Source organism: Meles meles, chromosome 7 (assembly GCF_922984935.1).
Source record: "Meles meles chromosome 7, mMelMel3.1 paternal haplotype, whole genome shotgun sequence".
Taxonomy (NCBI): domain Eukaryota; kingdom Metazoa; phylum Chordata; class Mammalia; order Carnivora; family Mustelidae; genus Meles; species Meles meles.
Window position 1 is genome coordinate 147240847 of NC_060072.1, and position 12518 is coordinate 147253364.

Here is a 12518-nt window from a genome sequence, read left to right on the forward strand (position 1 = left end):
CTCATTCTAAAAGCACTAAATTTTTACTTTTCCTTCACATTTTATGTATAGGGGGTCATATTTTATGTGTGTTTTTTTAATTTTGTGAATCCTTCGACTGATTTTTATAGACATAATTTATTTTACTCCTTTTGTGCTTTAACCTCGTACTGGTTTCATAAGTGACTAATCTACCAGTTTTATTATGTTTGTGTTTCCCTGTGAGATTTTTTTCCTTTCTTAGCTTTCTTACTCCTGCTTGTGGTCTTTCCTTTCTACTCAAAGAATCCCACTGAACATGTCTTGTAAGGCTGGTTTTGTGGATACAAACACTTTTAACTTCTGTTTGCCTGGGAAGCTGTTTATGTCTCCTTCTATTCTGAGTGATAGCCTTGCTAAACAGTATTCTTGGTTGCAATTTTTTCCTCTCAGCACTTTGTATGTATCATGCCACTTCCTTTGGGCCTACAGAGTTTCTGCTGAAAAAGAAGCTGATAACTTCATGGGGTTTCCCTTGTATGTAACTGTCTTATCTTGTGGCTTTTAAAATTATCTCTTCATCAGTACTTTTTACCACTTTAATTATTCTGTGTCTTGGTGAGGACCTCCTTGAGTTGATTTTGACAGGAATTCTCTGTGCCTCCTGGATCTGGCTGTCTGGTTACTTCCCCAGATTCACGAAGTTTTCTGCTACTATTTTCAGCTACTGTTTTCTGTCTCCCCATTCCTCTCCCTTTATCTCCTGGGATCCCTGCAGTGCAAAGGTTATCATGCTTGTTGGGAGTCACTGAGTTTCCTTAACCTATTCTCATTTTTATTATTCTTTTTTCTTCTTTTTGTTCAGCGAGGCTGCTTTCCTTTACTCTGTCTTCCAGCTCACTGATCCATTCTTTTGCTTTCTCTAGTCTACTATTTATTTCCCTCTAGTGTATTTTTAATTTCAGTTAAGTTATTCACCTCTCATTGACTCATATAAAAATGTTCTATCTCCTCATGGAAGGTTTTATGGAGATCCTTTATTCTTTCTCACACCCAGCAACTATCTTTATGACCATTACTTTGAGTTCTCTATCAGGTATGTTGCTCATCTTCATTTCATTTCATTCTTTGGCTGTGGTTTTGTTTTGTTCCTTCATTTGGGAAACATTCCTCTGTCTCCTTATTTTGTCTAACTCTGTGTTTGTTTCCATGTACTGAGAGAGTCCATTACATCTCCTGATATTGAAAGTAGTGGCTTTTTGAAGAAGAGGTCCTGTAGTGCCCTGCAGTACAATATCCCTGTTCCCCAGAGCCTGGCACTTTAGGGATGTCTCTTGTGTATATGGTGTGCACCTTCCTGTGTGCTGAGCCATGTTTGTCTTCAGTCCAGTTGACTGCAATGACCTGCTTTGCCTGTAGTGAGCAGGATTTGATCCTTGTGCTGGTGCTGTGCTAGTCTGGAGCTGCTGTGGTTTTGTCATTGGGCAGTGTCTGCAGTTAGACCAGGTGCCTGCCCTCAGCCTGTTTGTCTGGGCTGTCGTCCCTTGGAAACTACAAGACGATTGCCCCCATCTTGTCTCCTGGGAGGCTTGTGTTAGTGGGTGAGGCCTGCTCACAAACTACCTGTCCCTGCCTCCAGTACATCTGTCTAAGCTGTCATGACCCTGAACTGCAAGTCTCTCTTCCTGTGCTGTCCCCTTGCCCCCAAGAGGTTTTTGCTGGTGGGCAAGTCTGCAGTGAGATCTGATGGCTGTTGGTACACTGTCTGGCCAGGCAGGGCTATAGACACACTATAGATCAGCAGGCACCCTCTCTGCACCTCCAGTGACAAGCTGTGGCTTCTGTGGCTGCAGTCAGACTAGTGTGTGTGTAATCACCTTCTCCCCTCCCCAAGGCAGGAGTCACTTTGGAGTGATGCTGGTCCCTGCCCAGGGCTGCCTGCAGGATGAGATGCAGCAGGAGCAGCTTCGGAGGGACTCCTGCTGAGTGGGGCAGGTTGGATGGGCAGATCCGGGGGAGGATTGCAGGGTGGGGTGGGAGGTGTTAGCAAAGTTGGTGGATAGTGTTCACTCTGGTTTCCAAAGTACCTGGGTGTCTAGGCTGAGGGGCAGAGGGTTGGTGCCTGCCAGCAATTTTCTTCTTAAGGGCGTCTCCTAAAGATCCATGTGCCTCTGGTACACATTCTGAGATCAGCCAGTGAAACTCCCAAGTATGCCCTAGGCAGTTTTTCAAACTGCTCTTTCTTATGCTGGATGTGTGGTTTTTTGTTACCCTGTCTTTAAGGGCAGAGCCTCAGTTTCCTATCACCCTCAGAATCTCTCCAGGCTAAGCCCACTGATTTTTTAAGTATAAAGTTAAGGCTCGCTAACTGTAAAAACTCATGAAGCTAAGTGCCACTGGTTCTCAAAGCCAACTGTTATGGGGACTTGTCTCCCCAGTGCTGGTGTGGGGCTGCTCTTCTCCCTTCTTGGTGCTGTGGCCTCTCCCATTTGTGGTGAGTCTCATAAGGATTTTGGTTCCTGACCACATCTCTGCCTCCTCCTACCCTTTTCATTGTGGTCTTCTCTCTACAGTTAGCTGTTTAGAGTCTGTTCTGCTGGTCCTTGGGTCATTGTCAAGGTTAGCTACTCTGATGTGGCTGTTATCCAGGTGTGTCCAGGTGAGCTTAGAATCCTTCTACTCCATCTCACTTGCTCCTTTCTTGATCATAGCATCTCTGCTTCTAAAGAAACCCAAATTATTTTTTCTACTACCTACGTCTCATTTGGAAGCAACCCCCAAATCAGTGAAATAAATGGTAGTTATGTTCCAATAGTGATGTGCTCCTCATCACATTTTGCTAATTTGGCAAAGATAATAAACACTTTTCTTAAAATAATTTGGTAAAGAAAAATTGTAGAAATAGTTTTATCATATTCAAGCCTTCTCAGTATCTAATTTCAGCAAGGGAAAGGGTAATTTTGAGTAAAGAAAGAAGATAGAATATAAATTTCAACTGTATTTGCTCTTTTCATTTTACGAGGGGAGCAAAGTACTGTTTTGCAAAAATGTCAGTGCAAGCCGCATTTAATGAGAACCACACTGAAGTTGACATATCTTGTTTGAAACTATAATAGCCATGGACAATTATTCCACACAATATCTTCAACACTTCTTTGAAAGGGCAATTTTCACTTTTTTTCTTAAACACTGAAACATTTTGGGAGAGGTGGAAATGATTTTAAAAATGACCAGTTTTCATATACTTAAACCTGGGCTTGACGTTGGTTTTACTCTGAGCACATCTGACAGATTCCTGTTCCAAGGGTCTGCTCTTGACTCATGACTCTGACTTGTTAACCTGCAGTGCCTTGATCTTTTTCTGGACCTCAAACTCCCACCACATGCTGTTTCAGTCCTGTCCTGTGTTCCTGGGGACCTTATAGCCCCGCTCACCTCCCTTTACCCCTTGTGCACTGCAGCAACCCCGAGTTTTTATCTGAGGAAAACGGTATTTTGCTTTGTAAGTTCAGGGATTCCCCCACCTTATAGATATGTGCACACACATGTACCAATAGACATACACACGCACACACAGATACAGACAGGCATACACACACACACAGGCACACATACTCATAGAAGTACACACGCAGGCACAAGGGGCATACATACAGAGATATATACACATTCACACACATGCAGACACACACACGCAGGCACACACAGCTAACACTGCCCAAGGCACTTCATCCACATCCAGGGTGACTATTTCATGGGCTCCCTGACCTGAAATGCAGTTAATATCGATACAGAAATAACATAATAAACGATTGGTTTTGCAAAGCTATTTGGGCAAAGGCTGCCTTGAGGCATCTTAGGATCCCTTAGTGAACAAGTCATCATTTTAATTGTGTCCAGACTACTCCCCACCTCAAAACACACAGTGACAGGGTTCAGGTCTTAGCAACATGGTAGCCGTGGGTGATGATCTTCATAAGAACAGGTCTCAATATTTGGGGGGGTATAGGCATTCTGTTCCTTTTAAAAAGCCTCCTGATCCTGCTTCGAAATACATGAGAATTCTCAGGCCTCTCTTAAGAGATGGACGGGAAATACACTGGACACTGTTGGGAAAAGCCCTCTGATTTTTAGTACTCCTTTTATGATCTTCGGCTAACCTGGGTAATCAAGATAATCTCCTATTCCAAGGTCTTTAATTGGATTACATCTGCTCATTCCAGGGTTAGGAAGTAGACGGTCTGGGGGACCATCATGTTGCTCTATCAGACAGACATTGTCTTTCATTATGAGACTTTAACTTAATCCTGCTATTATTGGTAGTTGAAGCTAATTCTGCCATGTTGCCTTGTAATTTCCATGCTGTCCTTTCACTTTTAAAAAAATTTGGTCTCCTTCCCTGATTGATGTTGAGTGGATGGAATTAATTCTCTTTCCTCCTTCTACCAGTGCTATTAATTTACTAGCTACAATTAAATTTTTAAATTGTTTCCCTTCATTTTTCCCCCCTAAAAACTTCCAAAGTTAGTTTCTTCAACAAGATCATTATCTATTTTAACTTTCCTCCAAATAACCCTCTTCCCATCTCCGTGTTCCTATAATCTCAGGTTTAATTAGAACTTGTTTGTCTAACACGACCGGTCACCATTGCTGTCATAATCACCATTATCCTTTACTTCTCCATAATAACCCAGATCCAACCATGCTTCTTCATGATTGTACCATTCGCTCTTGGCTCTTACATTCTTTTTTTTTTTTTTTAATTCTGAGTTGTTTTTTCCTCATTGAAGGAAAAAGCTTTATTTTTTCTTTATTACTTTTGTTCTCTGAGGAATTGTAGGTAGTAAACTAACTTTTTAAAATATTTATTTATTTATTTATTTGAGAGAGAGAGAGGAGGGACAGAGGGAGAGGGAGAAAGAGACTCAAGCAGACTCCACACCAACCGTGGAGCCCGACACGGGGCTCGATCTCACCACCCTGAGATCATGACCTGAGCCGAAACCGAGAGTTGGACACTTAACCGATTGGGCCACCCAGGTGCCCTGGTAGTAGACTGTCTTATCATTGAGTGTCTGAAAATACTTTGTTTCACCATAGAGTTCTGGGTTTCCAGTTACTTTCCCTTAGCGCTTGAAAAATATGTATTTCCCTTTGGTTTCTGCATCCTTCATTACTGACAAGAAATCAAATATGGCATTGTTTTTATTTTATATTTTTTGGTAATTTCTCCTGTTCTCATCATATATTTTAAAACATAACCTGCCTATCTCCTGTACATTTTAGGTTTACCATGATGAATGCAGGTATGGATCTTGTGGTTTTGCAAGTGCTGAACACCTGACAGCATGTTTCTGTCTAAAGTTTATGAGATGAGTTTCTTCAATCCTGAAAATTTTGAGTCATTGTCAATTTTTTTTTAATTTATTTGACAGACAGAGATCACAAGTAGGTAGAGAGGCAGTCAGAGAGGGAGAGGAGGGCAGCAGGCTCCCCGCCAAGCAGAGAACCCGATTCGGGGCTCGATCCTAGGACCCCGAGATCATGACCTGAGCCGAAGGCAGAGGCTTAACCCACTGAGCCACCCAGACACCCCTCTTCATCTGTCTTTGACATCCTTTAACCCAGTTGTGGTTTTTTTTTCATTACCACCTATTTGTCTCTCTGACCAGTGTTCAGGATTACCTCCCATGTTGTGCCACCCTGACTTTTCTCCACATCAATTGAATTTTTGCACAAAATTATTAGATCTTTTATTTCCAGACTTTGCACTTGATTCTTTTTCATTGTTGTCTCTTCTTGCTATTGTTCTATGAATGTCCGTATCATCTGTTTATTTTACACATGCTTGTGTGATTATCTTTTTCAGATTTCTCAATTGTCTCTTTGATCCTTCTCTGAGCCTCTTGGTTCCTATTCATGGCTGTGGAATTCTTCATCCAGGCTGCCATCTGGATGGAGCATTGTTTTGGGTGAATATATCCTCCCACACCAGTGAGCCTCCTTTCCAGGCAAGGCTGTTGTTTTTGCAACCTACTGGAAATATGGTCCCGAATCAGTTCTGCTAGTAGCTTGGGGCTTTCAGCCTGCAAAGATGCTGTGTTTGCAAATCCCTTGTCCATTCCTGAGTGCTTTTGCTTTTTTCTTCCTCCGCAAGCACATGTTTTGGCCAGAGCCTCCGTGACTGGGCAGAAATACTTCAGCTTTTGTCTCAAGCAAAGATTGAGGTCTCAACCAATAGCTACCCTCCAGAAGTTCAATTCCAGCTCCCTTGGCATTCTGTAAGGGAATTAAAGCCCTAGTCCTAATGGCCCAAATCTGGTTTCAGTTTATCAAGAGCCATGAGCCAGGCAACATGCCCCTCTATTTCTGTCCACAGAAATTATCCTCCTACTTTCGACTGCAGCTTGTCTTTCTAGAATGATCTATCATTGTGGTGTCAATGTTCTGTGTATGACATGTATTCGGTAATCACAACAAAGGTATAGAAAGAAGCTAATGTATAACAAACAAATAGTAAGTGAAAAGCAAAACAAAAAAAGTAAACAATACAATAATAATAAAAGCTGACATTTATTAGGCTTTTTATATGAAGTAATTCGTTCACTTATTTTGATGACCCCATGGATTAGGGACTAAAATTATCACCATTTTACAGATGAGAAGATGGAGGCACACAGAGCTGGAGGAACCTGTTAGAGAGGAGCAGCACAAAGTGGCCGAGCTTGTCTCCTTACACAGTGATATACCGTCTCCTGCTACAGCTGACCCTTGAACAATGCAGGGGTTAGACACACTGAGCCCAGTGCACTTGAAAGTCTGCCTATAACCTTTAACTCCCCCAAATCTTTTTTTTTTTTTTAAGATTTTATTTACTTATTTGACAGACAGAGATCACAAGCAGGCAGAGAGGCAGGCAGAGAGAGAGAAAGGGAAGCAGGCCCTCCACTGAGCAGAGAGCCCGATGCAGGGCTCGATCCCAGGACCCTGAGATCATGACCTGAGCTGAAGGCAGAGGCTTAACCCACTGAGCCACCCAGGCGCCCCTCCCCCAAATCTTATCTACCAATAGCATAGTGTTGCCAGGAGGCCTTACTGATAGCATAATAAGTCAGTTAACACCTATCTTGCATATTATATGTGTTATGTATTGTGTTCTTACAATAAAGTAAGCCAGAGAAAAGGATGTTATTAGAAAAATCATGGGGGGGGGGGAGAAAATCCATTTACAGCCTGTACTGTTCTTATTGAAGAAAAAAAAAAATCTGTGCTTCAGTGGGCCCCCATAGTTCAAACTTGCTCAAGCACAGCCAAACACAGGGGTTCCTGGAGGGTGGGCACCAATATGAGAAAACAGATTTATCCTGGGTGGTGGGAATAAAAGCTTGTTTTAATTTTTTAAAGTATTTACACTGTACCTATAACAATTTTATACTTGGAAAAAAAAGTAATAAAAGTCATTTTTTACTATGCCTTTTAAAAGCCAACAATGCTTTCTCTCAAAGTAACATTTTCATTGTTAGATAAGAGTCGCCAGAAGTAAAGTCAGCCACGAGTCAAATTCCCTGCAGTATGGGCTGGAAGGCTGAGAATGAGGGTGGGGCGGTGGGCATTGCTCCGAGCTAGCAGGGGAGATACCCAGGGCGGAGGAGACCCGTCTGACCTCTCCTACTGCAGCTCTCGAGCTGATTCTAACTATGGGCTCATAATCATGTAGAGCCCCTTGTGGCTCACAGACTTGGTTTGGCACACCTTCTCCCATTTGCGGTTAGCTAACCTTCTTTCTGTGTATTTTAGTTCCAGAGTGTTCAGTTTCTATGGCAATGATGCTATTTGAGATGTAGGAAAAGGCCACTCTGTAGAAGCAACATTTCTTTCTTGTGCAATGTACACTCATTAAAATCCATGTAAGAGACGATAATCTCATGTCCACAAAGGGACATGAGAAGTGAGAATGAGTTTGGTCTAAAAAGCCACAGAGGGGTGCTTAATGGTTAAAAGTCAAGGCTGGGGGCACCTGGGTGGCTCAGTGGGTTAAACCGCTGCCTTCGGCTCAGGTCATGATCTCAGGGTCCTGGGATCGTGTCTCGCATCGGGCTCTCTGCTCAGCAGCGAGCCTGCTTCCCTCTCTCTCTCCGCCTGCCTCTCTGTCTGCTTGTGATCTCTCTCTGTCAAATAAATAAATAAAATCTTTAAAAAAAAAAAAAGTCAAGGCTGGGAAAAGGGAGTCATTGGAAAGGGGTAGAATGTCAGAGATGATAAAACAGCCGTAGAGAGGAGTGACCACTCGAGGGACCCAGGGCAAAGCCATCGGGTGGACCTGTCGCCAGAACGAGGATTTGAAGAGCAGAGAGTGGGAGCCAGGAGCCAGGGCGATGGGACCTGGCAGCCAGGGAGGAGTGTCATGTGATCACGTGGGGCCACCACGGGTCAAGGACTGAGGGATTCAGGCTCTGCTGGTGTCCTTGGATGTCTTACGCTCCTTGAAGCCCACCCGTAGTTTCCCGTAGGATCTGTGGGCCCAGGCTGGTCAGAGGAAGGGGCATTTCAAGTCCTTGCAGAAAAAGCATGAAGCAACGGTTTGTCTATGATCCTTCTAGGTCTTCCAGAGCTGATGTGTCTCTGTTCTCACGTCCAGAGAGCTCTATGTAGGAAAAGATGGAAAGAATTGGGTAGACTCGACCATGACTTAGCAATAAATCATTAAGTAAGTCCCACCCTAGATTCATGGTGACCACTACCAGGATGATACAGTGAGTGTGTTATTTATGAGGCATATTTTATAAGCACGAAACGACATAGCCTCCATATTTAGAATGATAAATCAAAGTGCATTTATACGGCCTCACTCTGAGTTTTGCAACATCAACCAGCAACCCCCGCCCCTTCCGTGCATGCCTTTCCTCTTTTAAAACCTATTTATCAGAGAGAAAGCACATTCATATCCCAGGACTTGAATTTGCCTTTTTTTTTTCCCCTGAGACTTTTTTTTTTTAATGGTGCTTTCCTTAACCAGAACATGTGGGGTTTCAATGTCATGATCTTGACTTACATCAAACTGACACAAATATATGAATTTTATGGCAGGAATTTGTGGGTTGCATGAAGGGATATGCCAATACAAGGAAGCAACATTTCCGTTAGGAATCAGTAATTCCCAATGACAATTACCTGTCAAGGGGAAAAAGAAGAAATCAAGTAAGAAGTTTAGAAATGTCACAAATTAATGTCATAATATTAGTAACTCTAAGCATGTGACAAGCTGTGATTACACCTACAATGTGGGCTGCCAGCCAGAAACACGAATAAAATATTTTAATTCATTGTCTTTGAAAATTCCTCTTAGTGTTTTGCAAGGGAGCTTTCCAATCTGTGAAGTTTATCTAAGACGACTCAGACATTGATTTTTATGCAGCTATAAATGGTTTTTACAGTTGTCATAAACTCAGAAACATAATATGCTTGATACTATAACAGCAAGGGTCCCAATGAACGCGGTCCATGCCTGATTTTAAATAAACATCAGTTTCTATATCATTACTTTCTCTTTTGATTTTTTTTTTCTCCGAGAAAGGAGTACCTGTGACCACGCAGTAATGTGTATTTTCGAATATCACAATCAAATATGGTTTAGCTAGATCTGGCATGGTGCACAAATGAACTCAGAGGCAATTAAATGGAATTTCAACATTCCCTATAAAAAGTGCTTGAGGAGAGAATGTGGTGAGTTGTATGTATGTGAATTCTTCTTTTTGTATCTGTAATTTTGGGGCATCTGGGACTTTGCTAGATCATCATTTGCAATGATAAATGGTGAGCCTATTTTAAACTCTACAGAAGTCATTATATTCTAAAGGATGGATTTTTTTTTAATTTATTTGACAGACAGAGATCACAAGTAGGCAGAGAGGCAGGCAGAGAGACGGGGAAGCAAGCTCCCTGCTGAGCAGAAAGTCTGATGTGGGGCTCGATCCCAGGACCCTGAGATCATGACCTGAGCCAAAGGCAGAGGCTTTAACCCACTGAGCCACCCAGGCGCCCCTAAAGGATGGATTTTATTTAAAAAAAAAAAAAAAGTAAGTGGGTGGCACCATCGGTGAAGGCTCTGCCTTCAACTCAGGTCATGACCTCACAGTCCTGGGATCGGACCCTGCCGTGGGCTCCCTGCCTCATGGGGAGTCGGTTCTCCCTCTGCCTCTGCCCCTCCCACCTTCCTATCTCTCTCTCTCTCAAATAAATAAGTAAAATCTTTAAACAAAGAATCAGCCGGAATTTACTGTGAGTCCTACTCAGAGTCAGAGTCAGAGGATGTCAGCCTTATAAATGTTTCCAGAGATCAGGGGTTCTTTCTCCCTTGATGGCACCCCATTTGGTGATCAATGAGCCTGATCATACATATTTGCAGTGATCTGGGTCTTTGAAGGGCTCAGTTCTTTATAAAGTGTCCTTCTTTATGCTAACTGAGATTAATTTGCTGTGGTCTGCTCTGGCCCGTGGATCCAGCCCGACTGCCTACACGCCTTAGCCCATCCCACGGGGGTTGGTGATACCCCGCAGTGTTCTGACCCCTGACACTGGAGGAAGTTAGGGAGTCAAGGGGACCACAGCATGTGGGCTCCACACACCATGGTTGTACGTGAGCTTCTCCAACAAGGAGGGCTCCAGACAGCAGTGCTCGTCCTGCTGCTGTCCGCTGGCTCCCCAGGTCACCGTTGATCCTGCCTGTCTCTCCAGCGCCCCTCGTGAGGGCTGGTGCCTGCTCGGTGCCATCCGGTGCCATCCAGTCCTTCAGTCACTAGGGCTGCCCTGGGGTCCTGCGCGGAGAGAGTCTGGCCTCCTGGAGACGTTGCGCGGAGCTGATGTCTGCATTATCTTGAGCCCAGAGACCCTCAAAGGAAAGAAAATGCATTCTCCCATGCAGCCGACCTTGAATAAAAATGGGTGCAACCACCCCTTAGGTTGCATCTTCCTCCAGGAAGAGACACATCGCGTCTGCTACTGAACGCTGCTGCTGCCGTTCCATCCCTGTCTTCCACTTAGAGCGGTTGGGAAGACGAATGCGGTTAGTGGCCGTCGGTACTCTGGGACGGACACCGGTGCTTATGGACGGAGCGTGGGGGACAAAAGGAGCCACAGTTCTGGGAGTCAGAGACATGAGATTCTAGTCACAACCTTGCTGTTGTTCAGTTTCTGACAGACCCTGGGCAGGTGACAGAATCTCCAAGTCTGAATTCTCTTGCTCATAAAATGGCAAGGATGGGATTAAATGATGGGTATTTTTCTTGCCAGCTATTTTTTTTAAAGATGTTATTTATTTTTAAAAGATAGTGTGAGTAGGGCTAGGGGCAGAGAGAGAGAGAGAGAGAGAGAATCCCAAGCAGACGTCTGCTGAGCACAGAGCCTGACATGAGGCTCGATCCTGCGACCCTGAGATCACGACCTGAGGTGAAATGAAGAGCTGGGCGCTCCATCGCCTGAGCCAGCCAGGCACTGGTTTTCAGCTGCATTCTGTTCTTAAGTGTACTCGGTGCAGAAGATCCTGCTAGATGCTCCAAGGTGGTAACCAGAGAGCAGGGGTGGTCTCTGTCACGTTCACTGTTTTACTGGGGGGAAGGAGCTCTGCGTGCATCGGGAGCACGCCTGAGGGAGGGCAGGGTCATCCAGCGACAAGTTCTGGGCGAGAGCCTGCAGCTAGAGGTTGACTCTCACACACCGTAGGAGTGAGGACAGGACTGAGAACCGGACCACGTGGGCTGAGGTTTGATGCAAGATGGGAAACAGTGGCATTTAGCCCCAGTCACGTGATGTGGTCCCCTGAAGTCCATCGTCCCCTTCCTACCTTGACACTGACCTCAGTCGGGAGCACGGACGTCGTTATAAATCACACAGATCTGGAATCTGGTCGACAGGCAATGGAACTATTAATGGATGCCTCGGAACAGATGGGGGGGCAGACCACAGGCTGCAGAGAATGGCCTTTTCTTTGCTTTCCCTCCCTGATGAGCTCTTCCCTGCGCTAGGGAGGAGCCCCCACGCCCATGACCCGCTGCTGCGGGATGCTCAGGAAGACTTCATGTAAGTGTCTTTGCTTTCCCATTTTAAACATCTTGTGCTACTTCTTCGACATGTCACACAGTTTAGACAAACACATGTCCGTCTGTCATGTGCCGAAGGGAATTCTGTAACTCAAGAGCAGCCGATGCTGTCGGGCTAGAGCTCAGAACCTAGGGTGGTCTGCCCTGTGTGGATGAGTTTTCCTGACATATCAGATGCTTGTCACTTCGCAGAGCTGCACAGACCGTCTGTCCTGCTGGCGTAGGGCTGGGAAGCCCCTGGAAATGAGTGCGTCCGACCTTGCATCAAATCATGTTCCCGTTGTTGCTGCCTACCTTCTGATGTCCCTCTAAGCTGTGCCTGCCTCTCCACGGTTTTTCTTTGCCCCTGACTTTCTCATGATGGCCCAATCCAATGAACTTATCTTGAAGTTCTTCCTAGATTTTTTTTTTTTTTTTTTTTTACAGAGAGCGAGAAAGAGAGGGCACAAACAGAGGGCAGCAAAG